The sequence below is a fragment of the Tamandua tetradactyla genome, chromosome 2 (assembly GCF_023851605.1).
Source record: "Tamandua tetradactyla isolate mTamTet1 chromosome 2, mTamTet1.pri, whole genome shotgun sequence".
NCBI lineage: Eukaryota > Metazoa > Chordata > Mammalia > Pilosa > Myrmecophagidae > Tamandua > Tamandua tetradactyla.
Genome location: NC_135328.1, coordinates 46,869,276 through 46,882,387, shown reverse-complemented (window position 1 = coordinate 46,882,387; position 13,112 = coordinate 46,869,276). Strand labels below are relative to the sequence as shown.

General features: G+C 37.4%; 1 protein-coding gene and 1 pseudogene across 8 annotated transcripts in view; one reads left to right on the top strand and one right to left on the bottom strand.

Moving 5' to 3' along the window:
* The window catches only part of NR6A1 (nuclear receptor subfamily 6 group A member 1), a 292,713-nt gene that overhangs the window by 19,109 nt on the left and 260,492 nt on the right, over positions 1-13,112 (top strand). The gene's annotated exons all lie outside the window — the stretch shown is intronic.
* Positions 4,469-5,957, bottom strand: LOC143669940 (elongation factor 1-alpha 1 pseudogene; annotated as a pseudogene).

Here is a 13,112-nt window from a genome sequence, read left to right as displayed (position 1 = left end):
GTGGTAGACCAAACTTGACTTAATTGATTCTTTAAAAAAAATTTATATGGCAATATATAAAAAAACATAAAAGTTGCCATTTTTTAACCATTATAAGTGTACAATCCCATGGTATTAATTACATTTACAATGTTGCATTTAATTGATATTTTAACAAAGTTTTGCTAATACTTGGCTAAACCAGAATATACAGTTCACTTTTTTGTACCACTTTAAACCTAAAGTTTCAACCCAGGGCTTAGCTGAGGTTAGGTAGATTTGTCAGCATGCCTTTATATGAAGTTAACAAAGGCTTAAACCAGGAGTTTGAAATTTTATAACCATGTTCATATGTGTTCTATCTAGAGGAATTTTACCACTTAAATTGTAGTTCAGAACCAAGAACTTACTCTCTCTTAGAGCAGACATTGGACTATTTGTGTTCTTCCTGTTAAAAAGAAAAGTGTTTGTCCAAACTGATTGTTTAGCTAAAATTGTGGTTTAGCACCTCTATTAATGTGCATAATGAGCTTAATTATTGATTAGTACTTGAGTTGTGACCACTGTCCTTCTCTGAAAATTTTGTAGTTAATTGTTTGCCTTTTTTATTAAACTGAAATTCATTGGGTGTTTACTGTGAGCTGAATACTTTATGTGCAGGGATCTTTTTTCTTTTTTAATATTTTTGTTGAGATATCTTCATGTACCATACAGTCACTTCAAGGTGTACATTCAGTGACTCACAGTTATATCACATAGTTTATTCATCACCATGATCATTTTTATAACATTTGCCTATTTTCATCACTCTAGAAAAAGAAATAAAAAGAAAAAACCATACATCACATACCCCTTACCCCTCCCTCTTACTGACTGCTGACTAGTATTGCAATCTACCCAATTTTTTTTACCCCTTATCCACCCCTATTATTTATTTTTTTGCCCTTATTTTTTTACTCATCTATCTATACCTTGGATAAAGGGAGTATCAGACACAAAGTTTTCAAAATCACACAGTCACACTGTAAAAGCTATGTAGTTATATATTCATAGTCAAGAATCAAGGCTACTGAAATACAGTTCAACAATTTCATTGCCTTCTAGCTATTCTAATACACTAAAAACTGAAAAGGGATATCAATGTAATGCGTAAGAATAATCTATAGTATAACCTCTTGACTCTATTTGAATCTCTCAGCCACTGAAACTTTATTTTGTCTCATTCTTTTTTCCCCCTTTTGGTCAATGAGGCTTTCTCAATCCCATGATGCTGGAACCCAGCTCATCCCCAGGAGTCAAGTCCCATGTTGCCAGGGAGATTTCTACCCCTGGGATTCAGGTCCCATGTCAGGGGGAGAGTGAGTTCACCTGCTGAATTGCCTTTGAGAAAGAGTCCACATCTGAGCAACAAAAGAGTTTCTCTGGGGGTGGCTCTTAGGTATAATTATAAATAGGGTTAGCTTCTCCTTTGCAGGAAGAAGTTTCAGAGGGGCAGTCCCCAAGATAGAAAGCTCAGCCTATTGTATTGGTTGTCTCACTGCTGGCAAGAATATCAGAAATTCCTTAGGTGGGGAAGTTGAATATTTCCTCCTTTCTCCCCAGTCCTCCAAGGGGACTTTGCAAATACTTTTTTATTCTTCTGTCCAAATTACTCTGGGATGTATTGATGCATCACACTAACCTATACAAAACAAACAAGATGTCACTCGCTGTTCAAGATTCCATGTAATTATGGTATTCAAATAAACTGACCATACAGGTCACATTAGATAGTGTGCTTCCAAAAATATAAAGTTATGTGCTGGGATTTTTTTTTTTTTTTTTTTTTGGCAATGTACAGGAATCTTATAAGGAGATACCAGTATTATTGTTGTGTTGTTGTTTTTCAGATGGGATAACTGAGAGTAGTTAAATGACTTGACCTATGGTTTGCTGGTAGGAATGGGATTCATACTTGGAATCTCTGTACCAGTTCTCATAGAAGAGACTCCTCAGGGATGTTTCTAAGTTTATACCTTAAGGAGCTTAGTATTTTGGAAAGATTGCTTTAATGGCAGGTGCAATAATTAAAACCAACCGTCAAAGTAATGCATCCTCCATTTTTAGCCTGGGACAAGTGTGTCTTTAAAAATTGCTTGTTTAAAGATCTTAACCTTTTTTTTTAAACTGGTCATGATTTTTTTTTAGATACCTTAATACATTTCCAAGGAGAAGGACAAATCAGGAGCCAATTTGAAGAGAAAGATGCTGTTGTGGGGGTTAGGGCAGAGGCTTGCCAACAGGAAGGCAAAGAAGCAAAGAACCCCTTACTTAAATACTGACCCTAGGCATGTGATGCAGAAGCAGACCTCTCTCTATGTAATGGGAGGGAATTCTGATACTTAATACCTTTTAGGATATAAAGCAGAACAACATTAGGCTACTTAAATACAATTTGGAACAAGGTGGAGAGTGAATAAAATGAACTAAAAACTTGAGGGCTGTAACATGTTAGGGACTGTAAGTAACCAATAAATCTACAGAACTTCTCTTTCCAGGTCAGCATGTATTTCAGTCATTCTGCCCTGCTGACCTTACAAATACCCTGATCTAAATTGACATCATTAGCCAATATTTGCTTCTGAAAATTATGGTTACTTTAACTTATTTAGGAATCAGAGGCATTCTCAGAGAAAGGATTGCTAAAGTCAGACTAGATTATCTGTACACCAAATAATGATCTCTTGTTCTGGGAGTCCAGATGCACTTATTATTTCATGTAGGGAAGTAAGAAAGCACTTCTAACATTTATGTGTATGCTGAGGATTACCATGATAATGCTAGAAGAGGATCTTCTCCTCTAAGCCAGTGGAATTTATAACAGGTACTAAGAATTATAAGTATGCATGTTATCACCTGAGTAGAGTAGTGATTTAGTGGGTCAGGTGCAGGATAGGCACCTGTAGCTCTTAAACATGCCCTAGTCATTTATTTCATTAGTGCGATGATCCAAAATTTGAATGGTTGACCCAGAGGTCAGTTTTCACATGAATGCTGCCGCCTCATCAAGTCATCATCTTAATAATAGCATGAGTGATGACTTAATAAATGGTCCTCTTCTCTATGTGTGCATACAGTGAAACAGTTTCCCTAGTGCTGCTGCAAAGTGGTTTATATTTTTAATCAAGAAACCTCTTTCCCAAGTGCAATTATATTCGTGTTTTGGAGGGTAAACATTAAATGTCCAATTATAATAATAATGATTAACTCTTGCTGAATATTTACTGTGTGCCAGGTACTGTTCTTGTATGCTTTATGCTTGATTCATTTAATCCTCACAACAGCTCTATGATGTGTAAGTATTGTTCCCATTTTTTAGTTCAGGGATATGTTGAAGCCTTTGGGACCATGGTTAGTATTTAAGTCACAGAAAGATGCTACAAATATTATTACCTTTACCCAGTTTCTTCCTTCTGTAAAACGAGGGATTAGGATGGGATGGAAGCTCTTAGGAGTGATTTATTAGGTTCTTTCTAGTAAAAAAAAAAAAAACTAAGAAACTTGGCAACTCCTTAAAGGTTCCTCAGATGTTAACACTGTATGATTTTTCCCCTGTAATACACTTAGTTGCAACTTTTGATAGTCTCATAGACTTTAGAACTGAAAGGAATCCCAAGAACATTGGCCAAACCTTCTTTTACTAAAGAGAAAATGGAGGCACAAGGGGTTTAAGTAGATCCCTCAGCATTATACAAATAGCTCATTAGTACCAGAGAAAGGTGTAGTCCTCATTCCTTCATGTATTACTTATTGATGTCTCAATATTAGGAAATTGCTTTAGTATCAAAGTTGGTTAGGCTTTTTTTTTTCAACTTCAGCACCTTTTATTTTTCCTAAAATCTAGATACAATACTCATTTACTCGATTAATATACACATAACTACACAAAAGTATTCTATATCCAACACATGGTCTTTATTACAGAAGTTGGCCTAAGGAAGCTTATAAACATTACAAATTACCCTCTGCTTTTCCATACTAACCAAGGCTGCAACCAACAAAACACTGCATTTTAGTAAATGCTTAAAACAGCTTAAGTCACGTCCTGATCCCTTTCCCTTAGAGGCGGAAAAAAAAAACCTTAGATTTTTGTCCTAACAAAACTTTACCCTGAACCATCAAATTTCCGCAGATGAAATACCAAGAATAGGTTAAATCTTTTGCCTAAGCAATTCAAGGCTGATCTTTCAAAAGAAGACACAGGTTTCTCATTAAACTTTGTTTTAATGGGTCTCAAAATTCTGTGACAGATTTTTGGTCGTTGTTTCCATTTAAAAAGTACTGATTTTAAAAACTAATAACTTAAAACTGCCACACGAAAACAAATGGTCCACAAAACATTCCTTTCCTTCTGACGGTTTTACGATGCATTGTTATCATTAACCAGTCTTTTACTATTAAACTTAAATGGCCAATTGAGACAAACAGTTCTGAGATGTTCTTCCACCACTGATTAAGACTGGGGTGGCAGGTGCTATGGGTAATATTCATTTAGCTTTCTGAGCTTTCTGGGCAGACTTGGTGACCTTGCCAGCTCCAGCAGCCTTCTTGTCCACTGCCTTGATCACACCCACAGCAACTGTCTGTCTCATATCACGAACAGCAAAACGACCCAGAGGAGGATAGTCAGAGAAACTCTCAACACACATGGGCTTGCCAGAAACCATATCAACGATGGCAGCATCACCAGACTTGAGGAATTTGGGACCATCTTCCAACTTCTTGCCAGAACGGCGATCAGTCTTCTCCTTCAGCTCAGCAAACTTGCAAGCAATATGAGCTGTGTGACAATCCAGCACAGGTGCATAGCCAGCACTGATTTGACCTGGATGGTTCAGGATAATCACTTGAGCGGTGAAGCCAGTTGCTTCCATTGGTGGGTCATTTTTGCTGTCACCAGCCACATTGCCACGACGAACATCTTTTACAGACACGTTCTTGACATTGAAGCCCAAATTGTCCCCAGGAAGAGCTTCACTCAAAGCTTCATGGTGCATTTCAACAGACTTGACTTCAGTTGTAACGTTTACTGGAGCAAAGGTGACCACCATGCCTGGTTTGAGAACACCAGTCTCCACTCGGCCCACAGGCACAGTACCAATACCACCAATTTTGTAGACATCCTGAAGAGGCAGACGCAAGGGCTTGTCGGTTGGACGAGTAGGTGGCAGGATGCAATCCAGAGCCTTGAGCAGCGTGGTTCCACTGGCATTGCCATCCTTACGGGTGACTTTCCATCCCTTGAACCAAGGCATATTAGCACTTGGCTCCAGCATGTTGTCACCATTCCAACCAGAAATTGGCACAAATGCTACTGTGTCAGGGTTGTAGCCAATTTTCTTAATGTAGGTGCTGACTTCTTTAACAATTTCCTCGTATCTCTTCTGACTGTAAGGTGGTTCGGTGGAATCCATTTTGTTAACACCAACTATTAGTTGTTTCACACCCAGAGTGTAAGCCAGAAGGGCATGCTCTCGTGTCTGCCCGTTCTTAGATATACCAGCTTCAAATTCACCAACATCAGCAGCAACAATCAGGACAGCACAGTCAGCCCGAGATGTGCCTGTAATCATGTTTTTAATAAAGTCTCTGTGTCCTGGGGCATCAATGATGGTCACATAGTACTTGCTGGTCTCAAACTTCCACAGGGAGATATCAATGGTGATACCACGCTCACGTTCAGCTTTTAGTTTATCCAAGACCCAGGCATACTTGAAGGACCCCTTTCCCATCTCAGCAGCCTCCTTTTCAAATTTTTCAATGGTTCTTTTGTCGATTCCACCACATTTGTAGATCAGATGGCCAGTTGTGGTGGACTTGCCCGAATCTACGTGTCCAATAACGACAATGTTGATATGAGTCTTTTCCTTTCCCATTTTGGCTTAAGATGTAGTGATGGCTTTCACAACACCTGTGTTCTGGCGGCAAACCCGTTGCGAAAAAGCTGGTTAGGCTTTTTAATCTTGTCATTAAGAGAGTTTAGAAGTAGGGATTTTAAACTACTCTTTTCAAAATTCAGGGAATTTCCCTATGTCAGGGAAAAAAAGGTTGCAAACAGTAGCTAAAATGGCTCTTTTCAATGTTGGATTTGTTTATTTTTGTAATTTAGGAATGTGAATATCATACTAAAGAGCTGAAAAGGGGGTGCCAACAGAGGAGTTTTGAATGGATTGGGAGATCTAGATTCCAGGCAGAGATAGGAGGTGGCAGAGAAAACAGTTATAATAGTCTAGACTCTAGCATGATTAGATGGCTGGAACTAGGTCTGTGGACATGAAAATGTTCAGGTGACTAATTTGATTCTTTGGGGTAGGGAGTTGAGGGAGAGTATCAGGTAAAGTGGGCACTTAGGAGTCTCTGCAGGTCTCTGGCTTGGGGGTTGGAAGTTGGTGGTACTTGAGACCTGAGTAGAGAAAACAGGAAAAACAGATGTCAAAGAGAAAATAGGTTCAATTTGAGATCTTGAATTTCATGGAACCTATTGACTATTCTAGTAGATAATTATACCAGGTCTGTGATTCAGGAGAGCAGTCTTGAAAGTTTGGTACTTATCAGTTAGAAAGTGTAAATGAAGCCATGTGTGTGAATGAGACTACCTAACCCAGGGTGAGTGTGTACCTGGATAGGCTTTTCTTTTCTTGCCCTTGACTTCATTTAGGAAAGAATATGTCAGATATGGTGTTTCGGGTCCCCCCAAATGGTACATTAAAGTCCTAATTACATTCCCCCCTCCCCCCTCCCAGTATGACCTTATTTGGAAATGGGGTCTTTAAAGATATGATTAGTCAAGGTAAAGGCCAAACTGGTAGATTAGGATGGGTCCTAATCCAATATGACGAATGTCCTTACAAGAAGAGAAAATTTGGACACAGAGATGAAGAGAGACGGCCATGTGGAGAAAGAGGCAGAAATTGGAGTCATGTGTTTACAAGCCAAGGAACACAAAGGATTGCCCACAAACACCAGAAGCTAGAAGAGGTAAGGATGGAATTGCCTCTTTAGGTTTCTTGAGGGAGCATGACCCATCCTGCTGACAACATGATTTTAGACTTCTATCCAGAGAGTATGATACAAATACGTTTCTTTTGTTTTAAGCCACTCTGTATTAGTCAGGTTTCTCTAGGAAAACAGAACCAACAGGATATATCTGTAAATACTATGAGATTTTATTAAAATGTGTTATGTAACAGCGGGGATGCATGAGTCCTAATTCTGTAGGGCAGGTTGCAAGCTAACTACTACCATGAAGGTTTTCAATGACTTCCTTAGGAGAAGCTGGCTGGGTGAAGTAGAAATAAGTACTCTCTCTTCTGACTACTGAAGTCATCACTTCTTCTTTTAAAGCATTCTACTGTTTGAATTAAGCATCCCTTATTGCTGAAGACATTCTCTTTAGTTGATTTAGATGTAATCAACTTACTGATGATTTAAGTCCATGAAATATCCTCACATAACAGGCCAGTGCTTTCTTGACCAAACCATTGTGCACCGTTACCCGGTTACCATTCAAGTTGATAGACACATGAATCTTACCATCACCTACCCAGTTAATGGTAGACAAACTCTTAGCAGTCCTAGGAAACTAATACACAGGACCTATGTAATCTTCATCTGTTAGAATATGACCATCTCTGGGAGAAATGTTTGCCAATGTTAGTTAAGAATATCCAAATGATATGTATGGCATGCTGAATATTATTGACAGTCTGTCTGTATTTGCATTTTCCCTTTCCTCCCTAACTAGCCTGATTTAAATGTCACATGTGCCATTAAATCTTTTCTAGTTCCCTCTAAGAAGAAATAAGTGCTGTTTTTTCCCTGCTGTTAATGTCTTCATTAGAGTAATTAATTACTTTATAATTATTTGTGTCCAGTTTTCTATCTTCCCTTCTAAATTGTAAGAATCTTGGTATAGCCAGTTTTTTTCAGCTTTGTATCCCTTATGTAATCTGGCGCAGTGCCCTATGCTATACGTTAAAGACACTAGATGAGGAAATTTTAGACCCTAAGTAAAAGCAGGAGGGGCCTTTTCCCCCTTAATCCTGTTTGTGGAATATCTTTTGTATTTTTGTAGTGCTATAAACAACACATATGTTGGTTGTTGCCCTTCTTTGTCAGGTTTGGATAGTTTTTAAGAATTTCTTTTGGGATTGTTTCATAGGTATGATTAACTAGCTGTGCTTTAGATTTGAAAGATCCTGGGATGAAAGGTTAAAGATGCTCTATCTTTTTATTGCCACACAATGGGTTTTTGAAGCTGGGAGATGGAGATGGTACTGAGCTTGAGGCATTAATGACTGACTAGTATGTCAGAAAGATTAGCGCCCAGAATTGTGTTTCTAGTAAGATGGTAATTGAAACATCATTTAGAGAATATTGGTAGTTTTTTTTCCCTTTTAGTTGAAGTGGTTGATTTTCTAGAGTTTAGGTAAATCGTTTTGTTCTTAGAATTTTTTTTAACATATTATTTTGGTTTATAAAAACAATATATCTTCTATCAGAAAAGTAGAATGGAGAAAAAAATCAACCATAATGCCTACACTTAGAGAAAATCACTGGGAGAAATTAGACTATAGTGTGCTTTCATAGATATAATTATATATACATAAAAGAAAAATATGTGGGTTAAAATATTGCTAAGCTCATTCTGGAAGTATAATTTTACATCTTTTTTTTTTAATATGGTGTTTGCCCATGTTTTTATAAACTCTGATAAACATTTATAAGGTTCACAAAATATTCCTTTAAATAGGTGTTTTCTTATGGCTAAACATTTAATTAGATGTTTTTAGGCTGTTTCCAGTTGAACTCTCTTCTTTATTTCTGACCCTTTTTTTAAGGATAGATTTCAAGGATTGATCCAAAGGGACAAATATCTTATGTGGTGGTTTTCAGAGAAAGTAAGAAAAAGGTAAACTCTGCTCCTTTTTGGGAATTCTCTGGTTGCATCTGCTCCTCACTAATGGATTTCCTGAACAGAGCTGGCTTCTACTGTTCCATCACACCATCTGTTGAGGTTGAGATGGTATAGAGCATTTTCTGGAATGACTCTAAAAGGTCTCTGACCATCTTCAAACAAACTCCTTAGTCTGTTTAAAATGACAATGAGTAAAAAAAAATCTCCCTTTTTCTTACTCATTCTTTTACTGGGATCAACTTACAGTTTTTCAAAAGAAGCTATTAATCTGTTTATTTATAGCTTTATACTTTGATCTGGATGGTGAAGTTCCTTAGTTGCTTCTGACATGGGCATTTTGGATTATTAAAGAAGAGGCTTTGGGGAAATATCAGGTGTGATATTTCTTCTTGGACTCTGAGGCCCTGCTGTTGTGGGAGTGTGTTTGCTCTTTGAAATAAAAAGTGGAAAGAGGGTTTGCTCTTTGAAATAACACCACATCCACTTCTATTTGACTTTTGCAAAACATGCAGCATGCAAATATGGGGTTTTATTAAACTGCTCTGAATAAAAGTTCTCGTTTTGACTTTTGTGGCTCTTTCTATGTAACAGAGTACAAGAATCTCTTTAAACCTATGAAATAGAAATAATAGTAGCTACTTTATAAGGTTGTTGAAGGATTCAGTAATAATTCATGTAAAGGACCAAGCTGATGTCTGGCATATAGGAAGGATTCAGTAAATGGTAACTGAATAGATAATTTTATACATTTTTTTGTATGTATACATTTTGAAATTTCTTTAGCCTCTAAGCTGAATGAAGAATTATCAACAATCTCTTTTGTTCCTCCAAAGAGAGGACCAAAAATTGTAAGTGAAAAATGTCAGAGGCTCTTCAAGACATGCAGTTTTCTGAGAAATGCCTATACTATATTTCCATAGAAACACTAAAGACCTCTGGCTCATCAAACCAAATTGCCTTCCTAAATTGATTTTACTTTCTGATTCTATAGCCACAGCCTTGAAGCTTGTATTGTTTTTATTTTTAAAAATTTTTAAAATTGAAATACCATAATCTTAGGCTGCCTTTTCTGCCTTCGGTCTGGTTTCAAGGCTATAATTACAAAGCTGGAAGCCTGAAAAAGTGTATGAGAGGTGACGTAGGTTGATCAGATGGAAGTTATTAATGTTTCCATAGAAACATAGATACTTCTTATAAACGGCATTTAAACTGAGCAAGTATGTGGGCATAATAGATTATATAATGAGACTTTTTGGCTCCTCCCCACCCCCTACCATTTTTGCCCCTAAGATTTCATGTTAAGAAAATGACATTAGGAAAAGGGCATTGTTTTTGTTGCAGTTTTAAAAATGTGACCTTCACATTTGTAGGGGAAAGGGAAATATGACTTGAAGCTCTGCCAGCCAGCTTTTGCTGTGCTGACTTGGGGTGCTCTGTACCTGCATTTTCTGTTATTCCTGAGTATGGTTTGTCAGGTGGCCTGTGAGAAACAAAAGCTAATGGCACATGTGACATCCCACTCACTGAATAGGAAAGCAGAAGGCAGATGTTAGTTTAATCTCATCCAATCCAAAGAAAAGTGTCTCTGTATCTGCTTGGATCTGTAGCCAACTTGTAGACTGCATACCTGGCTGTAAAGTAGACCATGGTCTGGCAGGCTAATGTTTGTTACAGAAACTAAGCTATTTTCTTTCACAGGTTACACCCAAGCCATTCATTGTACCAGAAGGAGCTCATAAGCTGGAGCTGGGGGAAGTTCCTGAAAAAAAAAAAATGGGAAGGGTTCCTAAAATTTGATGGGCTGTGAACAGTTTGGCATGTATATATTAGATGTGGAGAGGTCTTTAAAAAATAAAATGTTGAGCAAAAACACAAAATAACTTGAGCTTTTAGTTTTGTGGTTGAAATTTCAGAGCCACCATATTGAAGTAGTCAGAGTTGGGCTGGTGTGGTAAACTTCCTAGGTTGTAGACATGTATTTTCTTTCCCCAGTGACTCTCTATTGCCTGTAGGGTAAAAAAAAAACCTTCTTATGTATGACGCTTAAAATCCTTTATGATAGTGTTCTGTTGGGGCTTTCTAGCCAAAACAAATTACTGAGTGACATTCTTATTCCTTTCTGTTCATGCCTTTCACATGCTACTTCCTTGGAATGTTTCTTTCTCAAATAGCCCTGTTTGTCTGATGAATACCTATCCTCTCTCCATGCCTCTGGCCCCATGGTTTCTGCTTCTGCTCCCTAATATTGATCATGGCTACCAAGCACTTACTGTAAGCCAGGCATTAAGTGCATCATGTCATCGAATCCTTGCAACAATCTACACATGAGAAAATTGGCTCAGAAAGGTGAAGTTACTTTAAATGAAACAGTTGGTAACTAATGGTATCAAGATGCAGACCTATTCTGATATCAAAATTTATGCTCTTACTATTATTCACTACTTCCCAGTTGGATCATGTCCATTTCTCTCCATCTGTCTGTCCATCATTTACTTCCTGTTGTTAATTTATAACTGTTTTGTACCCCTCTAGACTTTTCAGTCCCTAACAGTTGAGCCAGTCTTATTCATAGCTGTACCTTTTACCCTAGGGCCTGCTTCAGTGTAGGCAGGTATTTAATAACACTTGAAGGAATAAATAACTGCAGTTGCAGGCTAAGGAAATATTTTTCTGATTACGGCTGATGCTTTAATAAATTGAATGGCAAATAATACCAACTTAGGCATTTCCATATTTCAATTTCTTTAAAGCTGCAACAGAATCCAAAACGTGACATAACAGATTTAGGAGGGAAAACTTCTAGTTCTTCTTTTCCAGTAGCTACTAGCCTTGTGTGGTTACTTGAATTAATTAAAAATAAAGTTAAAACTTCACTAACTCAGTCACACTAGCCACATTCCATGTGCTCAGTAGCCACATGTGGCTATTTACTACCATATTGGACAGCATGTATATGGAATGTTTCCATCAGTGTAGAAATTTCTGTTGGACAGTGCTGTTTCAGTCTTTAAAAGCTGAGAATAGCAAAACTTATTTTCTCTTAGTACTTGCTATTTTGGCAAGAAATTCATTATGGTGGCATGTGATTAGTATTGTTGCCTTTGGGGGAAAGAAGTAGTTTCTTTTTTTTTTCGGTTTTTTTTTTTATTATTAATTAACGGAAAAAAAGAAATTAACCCAACATTTAGAAATCATACCATTCTACATATGCAATCAGTAATTCTTAACATCATCACATAGATGCATGATCATCGTTTCTTAGTACATTTGCATCAGTTTAGAAGAACTAGCAACACAACAGAAAAAGATATAGAATGTTAATATAGAGAAAAAAATAAAAGTAATAATAGTAAAACAAAACAAAACAAAACAAAACAAAAACCTATAGCTCGGATGCAGCTTCATTCAGTGTTTTAGCATGATTACTTTACAATTAGATATTATTGTGCTGTCCATTTTTGAGTTTTTGTATCTAGTCCTGTTGCACAGTCTGTATCCCTTCAGCTCCAATTACCCATTATCTTACCCTGTTTCTAACTTCTGCTGGACTCTGTTACCAATGACATATTCCAAGTTTATTCTCGAATGTCGATTCACATCATTGGGACCATACAGTATTTGTCTTTTAGTTTTTGGCTAGACTCACTCAGCATAATGTTCTCTAGGTCCATCCATGTTATTACATGCTTCATAAGTTTATCCTGTCTTAAAGCTGCATAATATTCCATCGTATGTATATACCACAGTTTGTTTAGCCACTCATCTGTTGATGGACATTTTGGCTGTTTCCATCTCTTTGCAATTGTAAATAACGCTGCTATAAACATTGGTGTGCAAATGTCCGTTTGAGTTTTTGCCCTTAATTCCTTTGAGTAGATTCCCAGCAATGGTATTGCTGGGTCGTATGGCAATTCTATATTCAGCTTTTTGAGGAACCGCCAAACTGCCTTCCACAGTGGTTGCACCATTTGACATTCCCACCAACAGTGGATAAGTGTGCCTCTTTCTCCGCATCCTCTCCAGCACTTGTCATTTTCTGTTTTGTTGATAATGGCCATTCTGGTGGGTGTGAGATGATATCTCATTGTGGTTTTGATTTGCATTTCTCTAATGGCCAGGGACATTGAGCATCTCTTCATGTGCCTTTTGGCCATTTGTATTTCCTCTTCTGAGAGGT